The sequence below is a fragment of the Oryctolagus cuniculus genome, chromosome 6 (genome assembly GCF_964237555.1).
Source record: "Oryctolagus cuniculus chromosome 6, mOryCun1.1, whole genome shotgun sequence".
Classification (NCBI taxonomy): domain Eukaryota; kingdom Metazoa; phylum Chordata; class Mammalia; order Lagomorpha; family Leporidae; genus Oryctolagus; species Oryctolagus cuniculus.
Window position 1 is genome coordinate 92,354,405 of NC_091437.1, and position 15,809 is coordinate 92,370,213.

Sequence of the window (15,809 nt, forward strand, 5' to 3'; positions counted from 1 at the left end):
TTCAAACAGAAACAAATACCAACAACACAGCTACAGATTTCTTCGACCCACTATGTCATGCTAACTGATTAAGGTTTGGAGGAGACAGGGCAGACAGAAGATGGGAGAGATGATGAAACAGTTAATTCCTCAAAACATTTGTTGAGATCATCAATTTGGATTCTTTTATTCTTTATATCATTATGTTACAGATTTTGTTGTTCATGTGTTTTTGAAGGATAAACTCTTCTAGTCATGCTGATCAGCTCTTTTGTTTGCTGTGATATATTTGGCATGTTTGGATTTCACTAAGATAATCTGTGTCTGTAGACAAACTATGCAAAAAATGCTTCATCCACACAAAAACCTGTACATGAGTGCTTATAGCAGCTTTATTCATAATGGCCAAAATTTAGAAGAAACCAAGGTATTCTACAGCAGGTGAATGGATAAATAAACTGTAGTGCATCCATACAATAGAATTTTTTCAGCCCTACAAAGGAATGGACTATGAAGCCATGAAAGATGGGGGAAGGGGTCAAATGCATATTACTAAGTGAAAGAAGCCATCCAAAAAGGCTACAAACTGTATACTCCCAACTACATGACATTCTGGAAAAGGCAAATCTATGCAGACAGTGAGAAGATCATGGATTGTGGGGAGGAAGAGATGAGCAGGTGGAGCACTGTGGATTTTTAGGGCAGTAACACTTCTGTATACCATAGAAGGCACGACACCAAGAGGGGACCCTAAAGTACACTCTGGCCTTTGGGCGATAATATACGACCATCAGCTGAAGCAGATGTACTACTCTAATGCAGATGGTGATAATGGCAGAAGTTGTGCTTGTGTAGGGGCAAGGAGTATATTTTAAGTCTCTAAACCTTCTTCTGATTTTTGCTGTGAACCTAAAACCAAAACGCAAAAAAAAAAAAAAAAGTCTACTTTGAAAAATGCAGTGTATTTTAAAATGTAAAATATTACTAGTTGTATGATTTTGTGTAATATACTTTTATTAATCTCACTCTATACCTCTTCAAGTCTCCCATGCCCTTAGCTTTGTCTGTCTGCCTCTCACTCCTCTTTTCCTAGCTTGATCAATATCTACTACCACCTTTCCATGTCTTCTCTTTTAGAGTGGCTCTGGACCATTCCCTGGGTGAGTACTGATCTCACTGTCTATATTAGTGCTCTCAAATTGGCAGCCTGAGGAGCAGATTTGCTTGATAGCTGACCTACATAGTGTTTTGAGAAAATCTGAATTAGTTCCTAGCATTTTGAAATTATGCCATTTCCTATGAAATGTATATTTCTAGCTATTACTGGAAACAGTAAATCTGGGAACACTGCCTCTGCACCCAGATACCAACAATCAGCAGGTAGCTGCTGTCAGCTGTTACCCTACTGCCATCCACTGAGACTGATTGTCAGTTGCCATTTGTCATCTAGCTTTCACCCCTTGTGACATTCAGCCTCCGTGGTGCCTCCTTGGTCCTTTAGGCACTTGAGTTTGCAATTTCTTCTACACCTGGTGCTGATGCCTTTCATCTAGCACCACCCATTGATGTGGAGGCTGGGCTTCAAATCACATGGACTCATCTCTGCCACTTCCCTTGTGTGTGAGTGGGCTGGGTAAGGTTACTTCACCGCTTTGAACTTGTAGTTTTTTATCTGAAAAATGAGGATAATGATGGGGATGGTTATGAAGATGAAAGGCAATGATGTGCATAAGCAGAGGAGTTGGGAATCACTGGTGCGTGTGGCCCTCTGATTAGCCCTCTGCTCCCTTTTCAGGGAGATTACAGGGCCACCCCTGCTGGTCTCGGGCATTATCAGCTCCTAATTTGTATGATACTTTCAGGAAGCTAGACACAATAAAAAAATTAAAAAAGAACTAGATATTACTTAAGTAAATTTATAATGAAAAGGTTTGTGAGCATGGTTTCCAAAACCAGAAAAAATTAAAAAAATTTTTTTCCTTATGCCTGCAATCGCTTACACCTTTTGAATAGCCCCTGATGTATCCATCTGTGTATGTTTATGTCTTTTTTTTTCCTGTCTGCTCGATTATGAACTTAGAAGCTTAAAACAACATAAAGGTAATTATCTTCTAGCTCTGTAAATTAGAAATCTGGTGGGTACCACTAGGATAAAGTAAAACTGTTGGCAGGGTTGCATTCCTTTTTTGGAAGCTCTAGAAGTAAATCCATTTCCTTTTCCAGCTTCTAGAGGTCACTCACATTCCTTGACTTGTGGCTTCATTCTCTACCTCCAAAGCCAGAAATGCTTTATTGTTAATTATATTCACTTACTGCACCATGGAACACCAGAACTTGGCCTTTAATGTTTACTTTTTATACCATGCCCAAAGTTTCTGAACTGATAGTACTGATTTTCTTTCTTCTAAGATTTATTTATTTATTTGAAAGGCAGAACTACAGAGAGAGAGAGAGAGAGAGAGAGAGAGAGAGCAAGAAAGAGAAAGAGAATCCTTAACCCACTGGTTCACTGGTTCACTCCCCGAAATGACCACAACGGCCAGGTTGGACCAGGCTGAAGGGAAACTGGAATTCCGTGCAGGTCTCCCACATGGGTGTCAGGGAGGGGCCCAATTACTTGTGCCATTTGTTTGCTGCTTTCCCGGGTACATTGGCAGGGAGCTGGATCAGAATTGGAGCAGCCACTACTGAAACCAGTGCTCATATGGGGTGCTGGCATTGCAGGCAGAAGCTTAGCCTACGGCACCACAATAACAGCCCCAGTACTGCTTACTTTTAAAGATCAAACTGGTCTAAGTTCTTCCTAAGTCTGTGAGCTTTGACTTCATTTATTTGTAGAGTTTAAAGTAAACAAGACCCCAGGAAGTCATGCAGTCCAGTCTTTTGCCTTCAACATCTCATCACATTCTCATTGCTATTTAGGGAGAGGCATAGGATTCTATTTTAGTGTTTTTCATTTCTACGATGTTAGTTTCCAGCAGTTATTTTCTTCTGACTGTTTTGCAAATGATTGTTCTTCAGTGAAAATAAGTAGCGGCCAGCGCCGCGGCTCACTAGGCTAATCCTCCACCTTGCGGTACCAGCACACCAGGTTCTAGTCCCGGTCGGGGCGCCGGATTCTGTCCTGGTTGCCCCTCTTCCAGGCCAGCTCTCTGCTGTGGCCAGGGAGTGCAGTGGAGGATGGCCCAAGTCCTTGGGCCCTGCACCCCATAGGAGACCAGGATAAGACCCGTTTCCTGCCATCGGATCAGCGCGGTGCACCGGCCGCGGTGCGCCGGCGGCAGCGCTCCTGCCGCGGCAGCCATTGGAGGGTGAACCAACGGCAAAGGAAGACCTTTCTCTCTCTCTCACTGTCCACTCTGCCTGTCCAAAAAAAGAAAAAAAAGAAAGAAAGAAAGAAAATAAGTAGCGATGAAATAAAATTATGCCAGTATTTTGATTGAAATGACAAGTAATGAGATGAAATCCGGAGGAGACAGTTGCTGCCAAATACAATGTCCATAAAACTTTCAAACCATATGGTACCAGGCTTGAAAAAACCCAGCATAGAGCAGAAGCGGGGTGATAGATGGAAAGGCAATGGATTGAGGGTTACACTCAAGAATGGAAGAAATCCTCATTGCGTGAAGGAAAAAAATACTCCTCATTTTTTCATTTTCTCATGTCGTAGCAAGTACATAAAATCTCTTGGAAGTACAGTGCGTCTTTGTATCTTGGAACTTCCCTGTCTTTACAGAGATGTTTGTTGCATCAGTAACATTTATATTCACAGGATTGTCATAAAAGCAGCTTGCAGATATTTAGCAGAAAAAAATAAGTCATAAATGGTCCATTTAAACTATACAGAGGGCAGGCATTTGGTATAGTCATTAAGATGCTGCATTCCAGGGCTGGTGCCGTGGCTCACTTGGTTAATCCTCCGCCTGCAGCACCAGCATACCATATGGGCGCCGGATTCTGGTCCCGGTTGCTCCTCTTCCAGTCCAGCTCTCTGCTGTGACCCTGGAGGGCAGTGGAGAATGGCCTAAGTGCTTGGGCCCCTGTACACACATGGGAGACCAGGAGGAAGCACCTGGCTCCTGGCTTTGGATCGGTGGAGCTCCGGCCGTAGCGGCCATTTGGGGGGTGAACCAATGGAAGGAAGACCTTTCTCTCTGTCTCTCTCTAACTCTGTCAAACAAACAAACAAAAACAGATGCTGCATTCCATTTCAGGGTACCTGGTTTCAGCCCCAGCTCCACTCCTGATTCCAATTTCAGCCCACTAACATACAACCTAGGAGGCAACAGGTGACGGCTCAAGTAGCTGGGTCCCTACCACTCATGTGGGAGACCTTGACTGAGTTTCTAGTTCCTCACTTCAGCCTGGCCTACCCCTGCTGTTACCAACATTTGGGGAGTGAATCAGCAGATAGGAGATCTCTATCTGTATCTCTCCCTCTGTCTCTGTCTTTCAAATGAAGAAAATAAATAAAAAGTCAAACCACATAGAAACTAAGTGAGTGATCAAATGACCAGTTTCAAATTAAGCATTCCAATCCACAGTTGATCCTCAACTAATTAAAGGCCTGGAAGTGAAGCATGGGAAAGTAGCTGAGAAGCAGGTGATTCTGTGGAACTTGGTTCTAAGAATAGTTCCTCATTACGTGTTTCATAAATGACACAAACTACAGCTTGAAGATGGTGGTTATATTTCTAATTTCTACCTTTTTGATCCCAGCACAGTACCTAGCCCACATTAGGTATTCAAGCATAGTTATTGAATGAAGAAGGAAGAGAACAAAAGGTATTACATTGTCAGATGACACCAACTCAAGAAATGGGGATGTGGAAGGTAACTAACGTCAGGTTTTTTGAAAATGCATTCCATCCTTAAAAATATTTCAGGGGAGGGCAGTTAGCCTAGTGGTTAAGACACTGGTTCAGATGCCTGCACCCCACATTGCACTACCTGGGTTCAATTCCCTGCTCTGCATCTGATTCCAGCTATCTGCTAGTGCAGACTCTGAGAGGCAGTGGTGATGGCCCAGGTACTTGGGTCTCTGCCACCCACATGGGAGATCGGGATTGAGTTCCCAGCTCCTGGCTTTGCCCCAGCATGGCCCCAGGTCTTGTTTCCTTTGGGGAGTGCACACGTAGATGGGAGCCTTCTCTGTCTGTCTCTCAGATAAATAAATAACAAAATTTTTAAAATGTTTCAGGATACACATTCATATATAAATTATGTATTTGTAATCTCCTATACTGATATGCTACATATATTGTAAAACATAAACCTCCAAATTTTAAATATTAAAAAACTTCAATATTTTAATCCTAATTTCTTAATATCATAAAAGCTTTTTTGCTTTCACTTGATGTTTTATTGGTATTTTATTAAAATCTTGGTTTAACACTTTTGATACAGTGATTTGACGGTCTCTTTTAAATTTAGTTTCTTTAAAGATTTATTTATTTATTTGAAAGATAGTTACAGAGAGAGAGAGAGAGAGGGAGAGACAGTGAGAGAGATCTTCCATCTCCTGGTTCACTCCCAAATGGCTGCAATGGCTGGGGCTGGGCCAGGTGGAAGCCAGGAGCCACGAACTCCTTCCAGGTCTCCCGTATGGGTGACAGGGGCCCAAGCACTTGGGCCATCTGCTGCTGCTTCCCCAGGTGCATTAACAGGGAGCTGAATTGGAAGTGGAACAGCCAGGATTCAAATCAGCACCCACACATGACACTGGTGTTGGCAGGTGGCAGTTCAACCTACTGTGCCACAACATCAGCCTTAAGTTTTGTTTTCTAAAAATTCATTTTAGGGGCTGGTGCCATGGCTTACTGGTTAATCATCTGCCTGCAGTGCCGGCATCCCATATAGGTGCTGGGTTCTAGTCCCGGTTGCTCCTCTTCCAGTCCAGCTCTCTGCTGTGATCTGGGATAGCAGTGGAGGATGGCCCAAGGGCTTGGGTCCCTGCGCACACGTGGGAGACCAGGAGGAAGCACCTGGCTCCTGGCTTTGGATCAGTGCAGCACTGGTGTAGCAGCCATTTGGGGGGTGAACCAACGGAAGGAAGACCTTTCTCTCTGTCTCTCTCTCTCTCTCACCGTCTGTAACTCTACCTGTCAAGTAAATTTTAAAAAAAATCATTTTAATAGATGTCACAGTGGAAGAAGATATTTCAAAATGACATTTAGATTTAAATGGGAGGAATGTATTGTAATTGGCTGTATCTATTAAAATATTCATTTTCTGGCCGGCGCTGTGGCTCAATAGGCTAATCCTCCACCCAGCGGCGCTGGCACACTGGGTTCTAGTCCCGGTCAGGGCGCCGGATTCTGTCCCGGTTGCCCCTCTTCCAGGCCAGCTCTCTGCTATGGCCCGGGAAGGCAGTGGAGGATGGCCCAAATACTTGGGTCCTGCACCCCATGTGAGACTAGGATAAGTACCTGGCTCCTGCCTTCGGATCAGTGCAGTGCGCCGGCCGCAGCGCGCCAGCCGTGGCGGCCATTGGAGGGTGAACCAACGGCAAAAGGAAGACCTTTCTCTCTGTCTCTCTCTCTCACTATCCACTCTGCCTGTCAAAAAAAAAAAAAAAAATTTCATTTTCTTTTTCAATCCTATCTACCAGTTCTGTAACAGTTTCCACTGAAGTTTGACCAGTAAATTTCCTTTTTATCTGCTGTCAATAATTTTTGCATACCAGTTTAAAAGTACTGCATTTACCTTTTTAACAAGTAAGCTTAAGATCCAGTAAAATTAATTATTCTGAAAATCTTTAAACAAATAGAAAAATTGTGTTTCCAAAAATGCAGTTTTAATACTACACTTACACACATGTTTTTATTCACCAAAATCATATGTTGGAAATATTTCCAAACATTTCAAAATGCTCTCTCTAAAGTATTTATTTCAAAAGGCACATGCACTTAAAGTGAGCAGTGGGGTGGGGGTGGGGAGAGTTTCTCTCCTGCCAATTGTTAAAACTACCTTAAAAATAGTGTCTGTGTTTAATATCCACTATGTAACATATTACCCAAAGGCTAATATTATCATTTGGCTTTTTGTCTGAGAAAAATGCACAATTCACCTTCATAGTCAACTACTCTCTTAAGTATTAACTAGTGCTCATGCAATGCTTATTTTGGGGGTACATATGATATTCAGAGATTTATATATGTGGTTCTCCCTTGGTTTCTACGGGGGATTGGTTCCAGGACCCCTTTTACATACCAAAATCCACAGATGTTCAAGTCTATTATTAAAATGGTTAAGTATTTGTCTATAACCTATGCATATCCTCCCTTGTACTTTCAATCATTTCTAGATTATTTATAATACCTGTAATACATTGTAAATGCTATATAAATAGTTGTTTTACTGAATTATTTAGAGATTAATGACTAAAAAATGTTCATTGTAGAGAATTACTTTTCAAAGTATTTTTGATGTGGGGCAGGTGTTTAGTCTACTGGTACAGATCTATCTGGTTAAGATGCCTGTGTCCCACATTGGCGTTCCTGGGTTCAACAGCTGCCTCTGGCTCCAGATTCCCACTTTGTGTTAATGCAGAACTCGGGAGGCAGCAGTGGTGACTCAGGTGACTGTATCCCTTCCACCCACAGGGGAGATCAGGATTGAGTTGCCGGTTCCTGGCTTTGGCCCAGCCCAATGCTGGCCATTGTAGGCATGTGGGGAGTGAACCAGCAGATGAGAACTCTCTATCTTTTGTATGCCCTCTCTCAAATAAGTAAATAAAATTTTAAAAATATATTTTTGATCTGCAATTCATTGGATCCATGGATGTGGAACCACAGATACGGAGGATTAACTATACAATGCTTCTATGAAAAGTCTATGGAAAATGTGTACTATGGAAAATTATGCAACAGAAGGAATGCATTGTCATTGGCTGTATCCATTAAAATACTCATTTTCTTTTTCAGTATCATCCACAAGTTTTGTAACAGTTTCTACTGAAGTTTGACCAGTAAATTTCCTTTTTCTCTGCTATCAATCAATAATTTTTATAAGCTAATCTAAAAATATTGCATTTACCTTTTTAACAGGTAAGTTTTACTTTTGCACCAAAATAAACTTATCTTTTAGTTCCATTTTCCAAGAACTTAAAAAAAGGCAAGAAAGACCGAGAGGGAGCAAGCTCCCATCCACTGGTTCACTCCCAACTTCAAAGCCCACAATGACCATGGCAGAAGATGGGACACAGGAATGCAATTCAAGTCTCTCATGTGGGTGGCAGGAACCCAATTACTTGAGACTACTGCTGGCTCCCAGGTTCTGCATTGGCGGAATGCTGGAGTTGGGAATTGGAGCTGGAAATCAAACTTACATATTCCAGTTTGGAACACAGACATCTTAAAACCCATGCTGGCCGGCGCCACAGCTCACTAGGCTAATCCTCCACCCAGCGGCGCCGGCACACCGGGTTCTAGTCCCTGTCAGGGCGCCAGATTCTGTCCCGGTTGCCCCTCTTCCAGGCCAGCTCTCTGCTGTGGCCTGGGAGTGCAGTGGAGGATGGCCCAAGTGCTTGGGCCCTGTACCCCATGGGAGACCAGGATAAGTACCTGTTTCCTGCCATCGGATCAGCGCGGTGCACTGGCCGCAGCGCGCCAGCCGCGGCGGCCATTGGAGGGTGAACCAACGGCAAAGGAGGACCTTTCTCTCTGTCTCCCTCTCTCACTGTCCACTCTGCCTGTCAAAACAAAACAAAACAAAAAACAACACAAAAACAAAACAAAACAAAACAAAATACATGCTAATTGTCTGCTCCCCCAGGAATTTTTTGAAGTACCCTGTACATATGAACTCACTTTATCCTCAGAAGAACCCACCCAGTGAAGTAATATGAAAATCCAAAATTCCATGTGCTAGCAAATCCATACATTTTGAGCACCAACAAGATTACCTGCTGCCTCTCAGGATGTGCTTTAGCGGGAAGCTGGAATCAAGATTGGAGCCAGGTCTCAAACCCAGGCAATCCAATATAGGATGCAGCTGTCTTAACTAGTGCCCTAATTGCCAGACCCAATGCCTGCCCCTGAAAAGCAATTTTAAATGTAAGAATTATAGTAGGTTGCATTATAAGAGTATGAATTGGAGAGCTGCAAGAAAATGCTCTCACTCTATTACAGACTTAGTTGATCCTTTATAAAAGACTTCCATGTCTCACACTGGGCACCTCATTCAAAAGCTAACAAAGAAATGTGAAGGATTTGAAAAACAGATCACATGAGTCATGAAACAAAGAGATGTGAGAAAAAACTTAAAGGAACTGGGGTTTATTCCAGAAAACCTAAGGGAATTGAAAAATCTTTTATTCTACAAAGAATTATAGTCTCCTATGGTCCACTTAAGTCTCTGACACATCTGGTTAAGCCAGACACAGATTTCTTAGGGAATTGGTTAAGGAAATAACAACACCTCTTTAAGCCAGAGGCTAGTAAGCCGTTGCTTTTGAAATGGGTTCAGTCATTAATTGTGCATAATCGACAGTAAATTGACTGAGTCACCAAATGAACAGCATTTAAGAAAAGCTATTATTCTCCACTGATAAGCAATTAAAATAATAGTTATCTTCAAAGTGCACCTAGCAGGTTTGAGCTCAAAGGCTTAACAGGATTATCTGAACGTAAAAACTGCTGACATGATGTATGTAAATATGATATGATTATTAGCAACATGATTAAGAACGTAATTGACTATCCAAACAAGATGCAGAAAAAAATAAAAAAGGAAATAAGAGAAAGAAAAAGCAGTGATTTATATTTTATTCTTTAAACTCAGAATAACTAGATTGGAAAACAATGAGATTTATAATAGTTTCACTTTGGATAACTAAAGGTATTAACAAAATTTAAGTAATTTCCAGCTACCTGTACATCAAAATACTGATACTAACAGTTTAAGAGTTCTGATCTTTTAACACTTCCCTATGGTTTTTCTCATGAGTCTAATATAGAAAGTGAGAATGTCCTATGATCTGAAAAGCTTCATTTGATCATGATGTAGTTTTGCTTTAAAATAGTTTTATTATCAAAGATACTAGGGGTGGGTGTGATGTTTGGGCTAATGGTTAATTTGCACTTGGGACACCTACAACCCATATCTGAGTACCTGGGTTTGAGTCTCTTCTATCGGTTGCAGCTTCCTGTTAATTTATACCCTGAGAGGCAGCAGATGATGGCTGAAGTTCTTGGGTTTCTGCCACCTACATGGGAGATGTGGATTAAGTTCTGAGTTCCTGGATTTGGCCTTGTCCAGCTCTGGGCATTTGGAGGGTTCTCCTTTTCTCTCTCAAATTAAAACACACACACATACACTCAAACTTCAGGCATTTCAATTCTGAGTATGAACTTAGCTAATTTGGCCCAAGAAATGATGCTGAGTTTTGGGTCTCCTACTTGTTTGTACTCCTGCCCGCTCAAAATGAGTATATACTGAACAATTTTCCAGATCAAACAAGTTCATTCTGCTCTGTGTTAAGGAGGTATCAATTGGTCTCAATTTCCTCTTCTTCTTCTTCTTCTTAATATTTATTTATTTTATTTGAAAGGCAGGGTTACAGAGAGGGAGAGACAGAGAGAGTGAGAGATCTTCCATCTGTTGGTTCACTCCCCAAATGGCACAATGGCCAGAGCTGAGCCGATCCAAAGTCAGGAGCCAGGAGCTTCTTCCAAATACTTGAGCCATCTTCTGCTGCTTTCCCAGGTGCACTAACAGGGAGCGGGATCAGAGGTGGAGCAGCCAGGACTCGAACTGGCAGCCAAATGGTATGCCAGCACTGGAGGCTGCAGCTTTACCCACTATAACACAGCACTGGACCCCGGTCTCAATTTCAATTCCCACAAATATATGAATTTTCCTAACTAGATCTTGGGTTACTTTGTATTTTATTAACGTTTTGCTCTGAAAGCCTGCAATGCCTGCATCCCACATCAGAGTGTCAGTTCCATCCCTGGCTTTTGTGCTTCCAATCCAGCTCCCTGCTAATGTACAAGGGAAGAAAGCAGAAGATGGCCCGAGTGCTTCTCATGTAGGCGACCCACATGAAGCTCCTGTCTGCTGGTTTTGGCCTGGCCCAGCCTCAGCCATTGCGGCCACGTGGGGAGTAAACCAGTGGATAGAAGATCTCTATCTCCTTCTCTCTCTCTGCCATTCGGCCTGTACAATACATAAATCCATAAGTAAATTATTTTTTAAAAAAATTGAATAAATCAGTCACTTTTGTCTGCCCATTTTTACTGCAGACTTTTTTTTTTTTTTTTTTACATTTTAAAGCTTTTATCCAGTGGGAGAAATGCATAGGAGAGTGAGGGCCCTGGATAAAGAAGAGATAAATTAAGATTCATACCAAGTATCAGGAGCCAGCCACGCGGAGGAGCATGTAGGCCAGGAAGCATGAGGTAGGTGGCCCAAAGGCCACGCGCCCTGGAGGTGCAGGGGCAGCAAGCACCTGAAATGGCAAAAGGCCAAAGAAAGAGAAAAAGGGCAAAAAAAGGCTGCAGACTTTTAAAAAAATTTATATTCTGAGTCAATTCATGTTTAGTATGTCTTAAACTATCTTATTTAAGCTTGTGGAATGCTATGATTGGTGTATCAATGGATAAAAATAGCTGGAAACTATACTGACAATTCATGATGTCTGATCCATTCTAGAAGGTAAGTCTGTAGCAGAAAGAGGGAAAAGTACTGTAAACACAATGCTCTAAACATGACTCAGGGGCCGGCGCTGTGGCGCAGCGGGTTAACGTCCTGGCCTGAAGTGCCGGGTCCTATATGGGTGCTGGTTCAAGTCCCAGCTGCTCCACTTCCGATCCAGCTCTCTGCTATGGCCTGGGAAAGCAGCGGAAGAGGACCCAAGTCCTTGGGCCCCTGCATCCGCGTGGGAGACCCGGAAGAAGCTCCTGGCTCCTGGCTTCGGATTGGCCCAGCTCTAGCCATTGCAGCCATTTGAGGAGTGAACCATCAGATGGAAGACCTCTCTCTCTCTCTCTCTCTCTCTCTCTCTCTCTGCCTCTCCTCTCTCTGTGTAACTCTGACTTTCAAATAAATAAATAAATCTTAAAAAAAAAATGACTCAACGTCATAAATAAGAGTGTCAATTGATAAATCAACAACAGACGTCACTGTGTAGTTACTTCCCGTGTAGGACCTATCTCTAATGAGTTGTACTTCGAGAATTAACAGTGAAACTAGTCTTCAAACAGTAGTTTATACTTTGTGTGCTTGTGTGGGTGCAAACTGTTGAAATCTTTACTTAATATAGAGTTGGTCTTCTGTATATAAGGATAATTAAAATGAATATTAATGAAGAATGGGATGGGAGAGGGAGTAGGAGGTGCGACTGGAGTTGGGGTGGGAGGGTAGGTATTGGGAAAGAACCACTATATTCCTAAAGCTGTACCTATGAAATTTCTATTCATTAAATAAAAGCTTCCTAAAAAATAAAACTTATAATATAAAAAAAAGACTCAGACATATTTGTGCTTTTGTAACCAATTTGATGGTAGCTTTACTTTTTCCTCTCTAGACTTGACAACTTATCTGTTATAAAACAAAGATCCTGGCCGGCGCCGCGGCTCACTAGGCTAATCCTCCGCCTAGCGGTGCCGGCACACCGGGTTGTAGTCCAGGTCAGGGTGCCGGATTCTGTCCCGGTTGCCCCTCTTCCAGGCCAGCTCTCTGCTGTGGCCAGGGAGTGCAGTGGAGGATGGCCCAAGTGCTTGGGCCCTGCACCCCATGGGAGACCAGGAAAAGCACCTGGCTCCTGCCATCGGATCAGCGCAGTGCACTGGCCACAGCGCGCCGGCCGCGGCGGCCATTGGAGGGTGAACCAACGGCAAAGGAAGACCTTTCTCTCTGTCTCTCTCTCTCACTGTCCACTCTGCCTGTAAAAAAAAAAAAAATCCTAATGAATTCTGATTCTCACTTCCTTAACCAGCCAACATGAGGTCACTCAGGTCCTGGACTGCCATTTTATCAAATTTTCTCAAAAAATTAAATGATTTTTCTGGTATTGTCCTTCAACTCTTCCAAGATTACACTAAAAAAACACACACGAATAATAGAGGGCTTTATCATGACATTAAAAATAACGATGCTTCCTTATCAGGCCCTACTAAAAAAAAAAAAAGGTTTTCAGGCAGGCGCTGTGGTGTAGCAGATAAAGCCGCCATCTGCAGGACCGGCATCCCATATGGGCTCCGGTTTTAGTTTGGGCTGCTCCTCTTCGGGTCCAGCTTTCTTCTATGGTCTGGGAAAACAGTAGATGACTTAAGTACTTGAGCCCCTGCACCTGCATGGGAGACCAGAAAGAAGCTCCAGGCTCCTGGCTTCGAATCAGCCCAGCTCCAGGCGTTGTGGCCATTTGGGGAGTAAACCACACTTTCTGTAATTGTGCCTTTCAAATAAATAAGTAACTCTTAAAATAAAAAAAAAAGGAAAGAAAAGGTTTTCCACTTTGAGTAGCAGAGGAAGAAAACCAAACATTTATTTCTTTGGAATATTTTACCTGAAAAAAAAAACTTACTGTATTACCTTGTTAGGTATTTAAATTTTTTAAATTTTATTTTATTTTATTTGAGAGGCACAGAGTGATTGATTGATTTTCATCCACTAGTTCATTCCCCCAAAACCCGCAACAGCTGGGACTGGGCCAGACCAAAGCCAGAAGCTCTACCCAGGTCTCCCATGTATGTGGCAGGAACCCAAGCATTTGAGCCATTATCTGCTGTCTCCCAGATGCAGGTATCTGGAAGCTGGGTTAGAAGTTAAGGTGTTAATATATCCCAGGTACTCCAATTTGGGGTACAGGAGTCCTAAATGGTGACTTAACTTTTTGTGCCATAAGGCCTGCCCCTCTCAAAGTAATTTCAAGAGACATGCACTATTATTACCTCTTTTACTGAGAAAGAAGACGCTATTATCACACTTACATTCTTGATGAAACTAGTGCTCAGAAAAGTGAAATAATTTGTCCAAAATAGAAAGTGGGAAAGCCAGCAGTTAAACCTGGTTCTGTCCAGTTCCAGAGCTTGTGGTCATAGTCTCTACACTATAGACCCAACAGATAAGCAAAATATTTGCCTTTTATGAATGATATTTTTAAACAGATTTATTTATTTATTTGAAAGAGTTACACAGAGAGAGAAAGAGAGAGAGAGAGAGAGAGAGAGAGGTCTTCCATCTGATGGTTCACTCCTCAAATGACTGCAATGGCTAGAGCTGGGCCAATCCGAAGCCAGGAGCCAGGAGCTTCTTCTGGGTCTCCCACGCGGATGCAGGGGCCCAAGGACTTGGGCCATCTTCTACTGATTTCCCAGGCCATAGCAGAGAGCTGGATCGGAAGTGGAGCAGCTGGAACTTGAACCAGCACCCATATGGGATGCCAGCACTTCAGGCCAGGGCATTAACCCACTGTGCTACAGCGCTGGCCCTTATGAATGACATTTTCAATATGAATATGAATCATATTTCCAAACAAAATATTGAGGCTTAGAATCTGACACGAAACTATTTTTAAAAGGTAATTAGGAGCAGAAGTTTGGTGCAGCAGCTTTGAGTTGCTGCTTGGAATGCCTGCATACCATATCACAGTGATTCGTTAAGTCCAAAGTACTTCCAACCCAGCTTCCTGCTAATGCAAAACTTTGAGATCCCACTCATGTGGGAGACTTGGCGTTCTGGGCTCGTGGCTTCACCCTGGCCCAGCCCTGACTATTGCTGGCTCTTGGGGAAGTAAACCAGCAGATGGGAGGTCTCTCTCTTCTCTCTCTTCTCTCTCTCTCTCTCTCTCTCTCTCTCTCAGATTTATTTATGGCTGGTGCTGTGGCTCAGTAGGCTAATCCTCCGCTTGTGGCACCGGCACCCTGGATTCTAGTCTCGGTTGGGGTGCCGGATTCTGTCCTGGTTGCTCCTCTTCTAGTTCAGCTCTCTGCTGTGGCCCGGGAAGGCAGTGGAGGATGGCCCAAGTGCTTGGGCCCTGCACTCGCATGGGAAACCAGGAGGAAGTACCTGGCTCCTGGCTTCGGATTGGCACAGATCCGGCCATAGCGGCCATTTGGGGAGTGAACCAATGGAAGGAAGACCTTTCTCTCTGTCTCTCTCTCTCTTTCACTGTCTTAACTCTTACTGTCAAAAAAAATTTTATTTATTTATTTGAAAGAGTTACATCGAGAGAGAAGGAGAGGCAGAGAGGTCTTCCATCCGCTGGTTCACTCCCCAATTGGCTGCAACGGTTGGAGCTGTGTCGATCCAAAGCCAGGAGCCAGGAGCCTCTTCTAGGCCTCCCACGTGGGTGCAGGGGCCCGAGGACTTGGGCCATCTTCTACTGCTTCCCAGGCCATAGCAGAGAGCTGGATTGAAAGAGGAGCATCCAGGACTCAAACCAGTACCCATATGGGATACCAGTGCTTCAGGCAGTGGCCTTACCCGCCGGTCCCAGATCTGTCTTTCTCAGCCTCTTTACCTTTCAAACAAAATGAAATTTTTGAAAAAAATTACTTGCATGAAATTTTTTATAAAGGCATAAACATCAGCTAGACATTTAGTTGAATATTCAACTTTTGTTTTGTAGTATAAACCAAAAAGAAGTCAGAAATATAACGGAAAAAGGGGATAGAATCTTTATCAACTCGAATAACTAGATATAATCAATCAAAGTGATCAGCCTTAAAATGTGCCCATAAGATTAATTTTAGGGAGGGTGTACATTTGGCATAACATTTGAAATACCACTTGGGATGCCCTTATTGGAGTACCTGGATTTGATTCTTGGCTCCACTCTGGATCCCCGTTTATGAAAATGTACACCAGAGGAGGCAGCAGGTGAT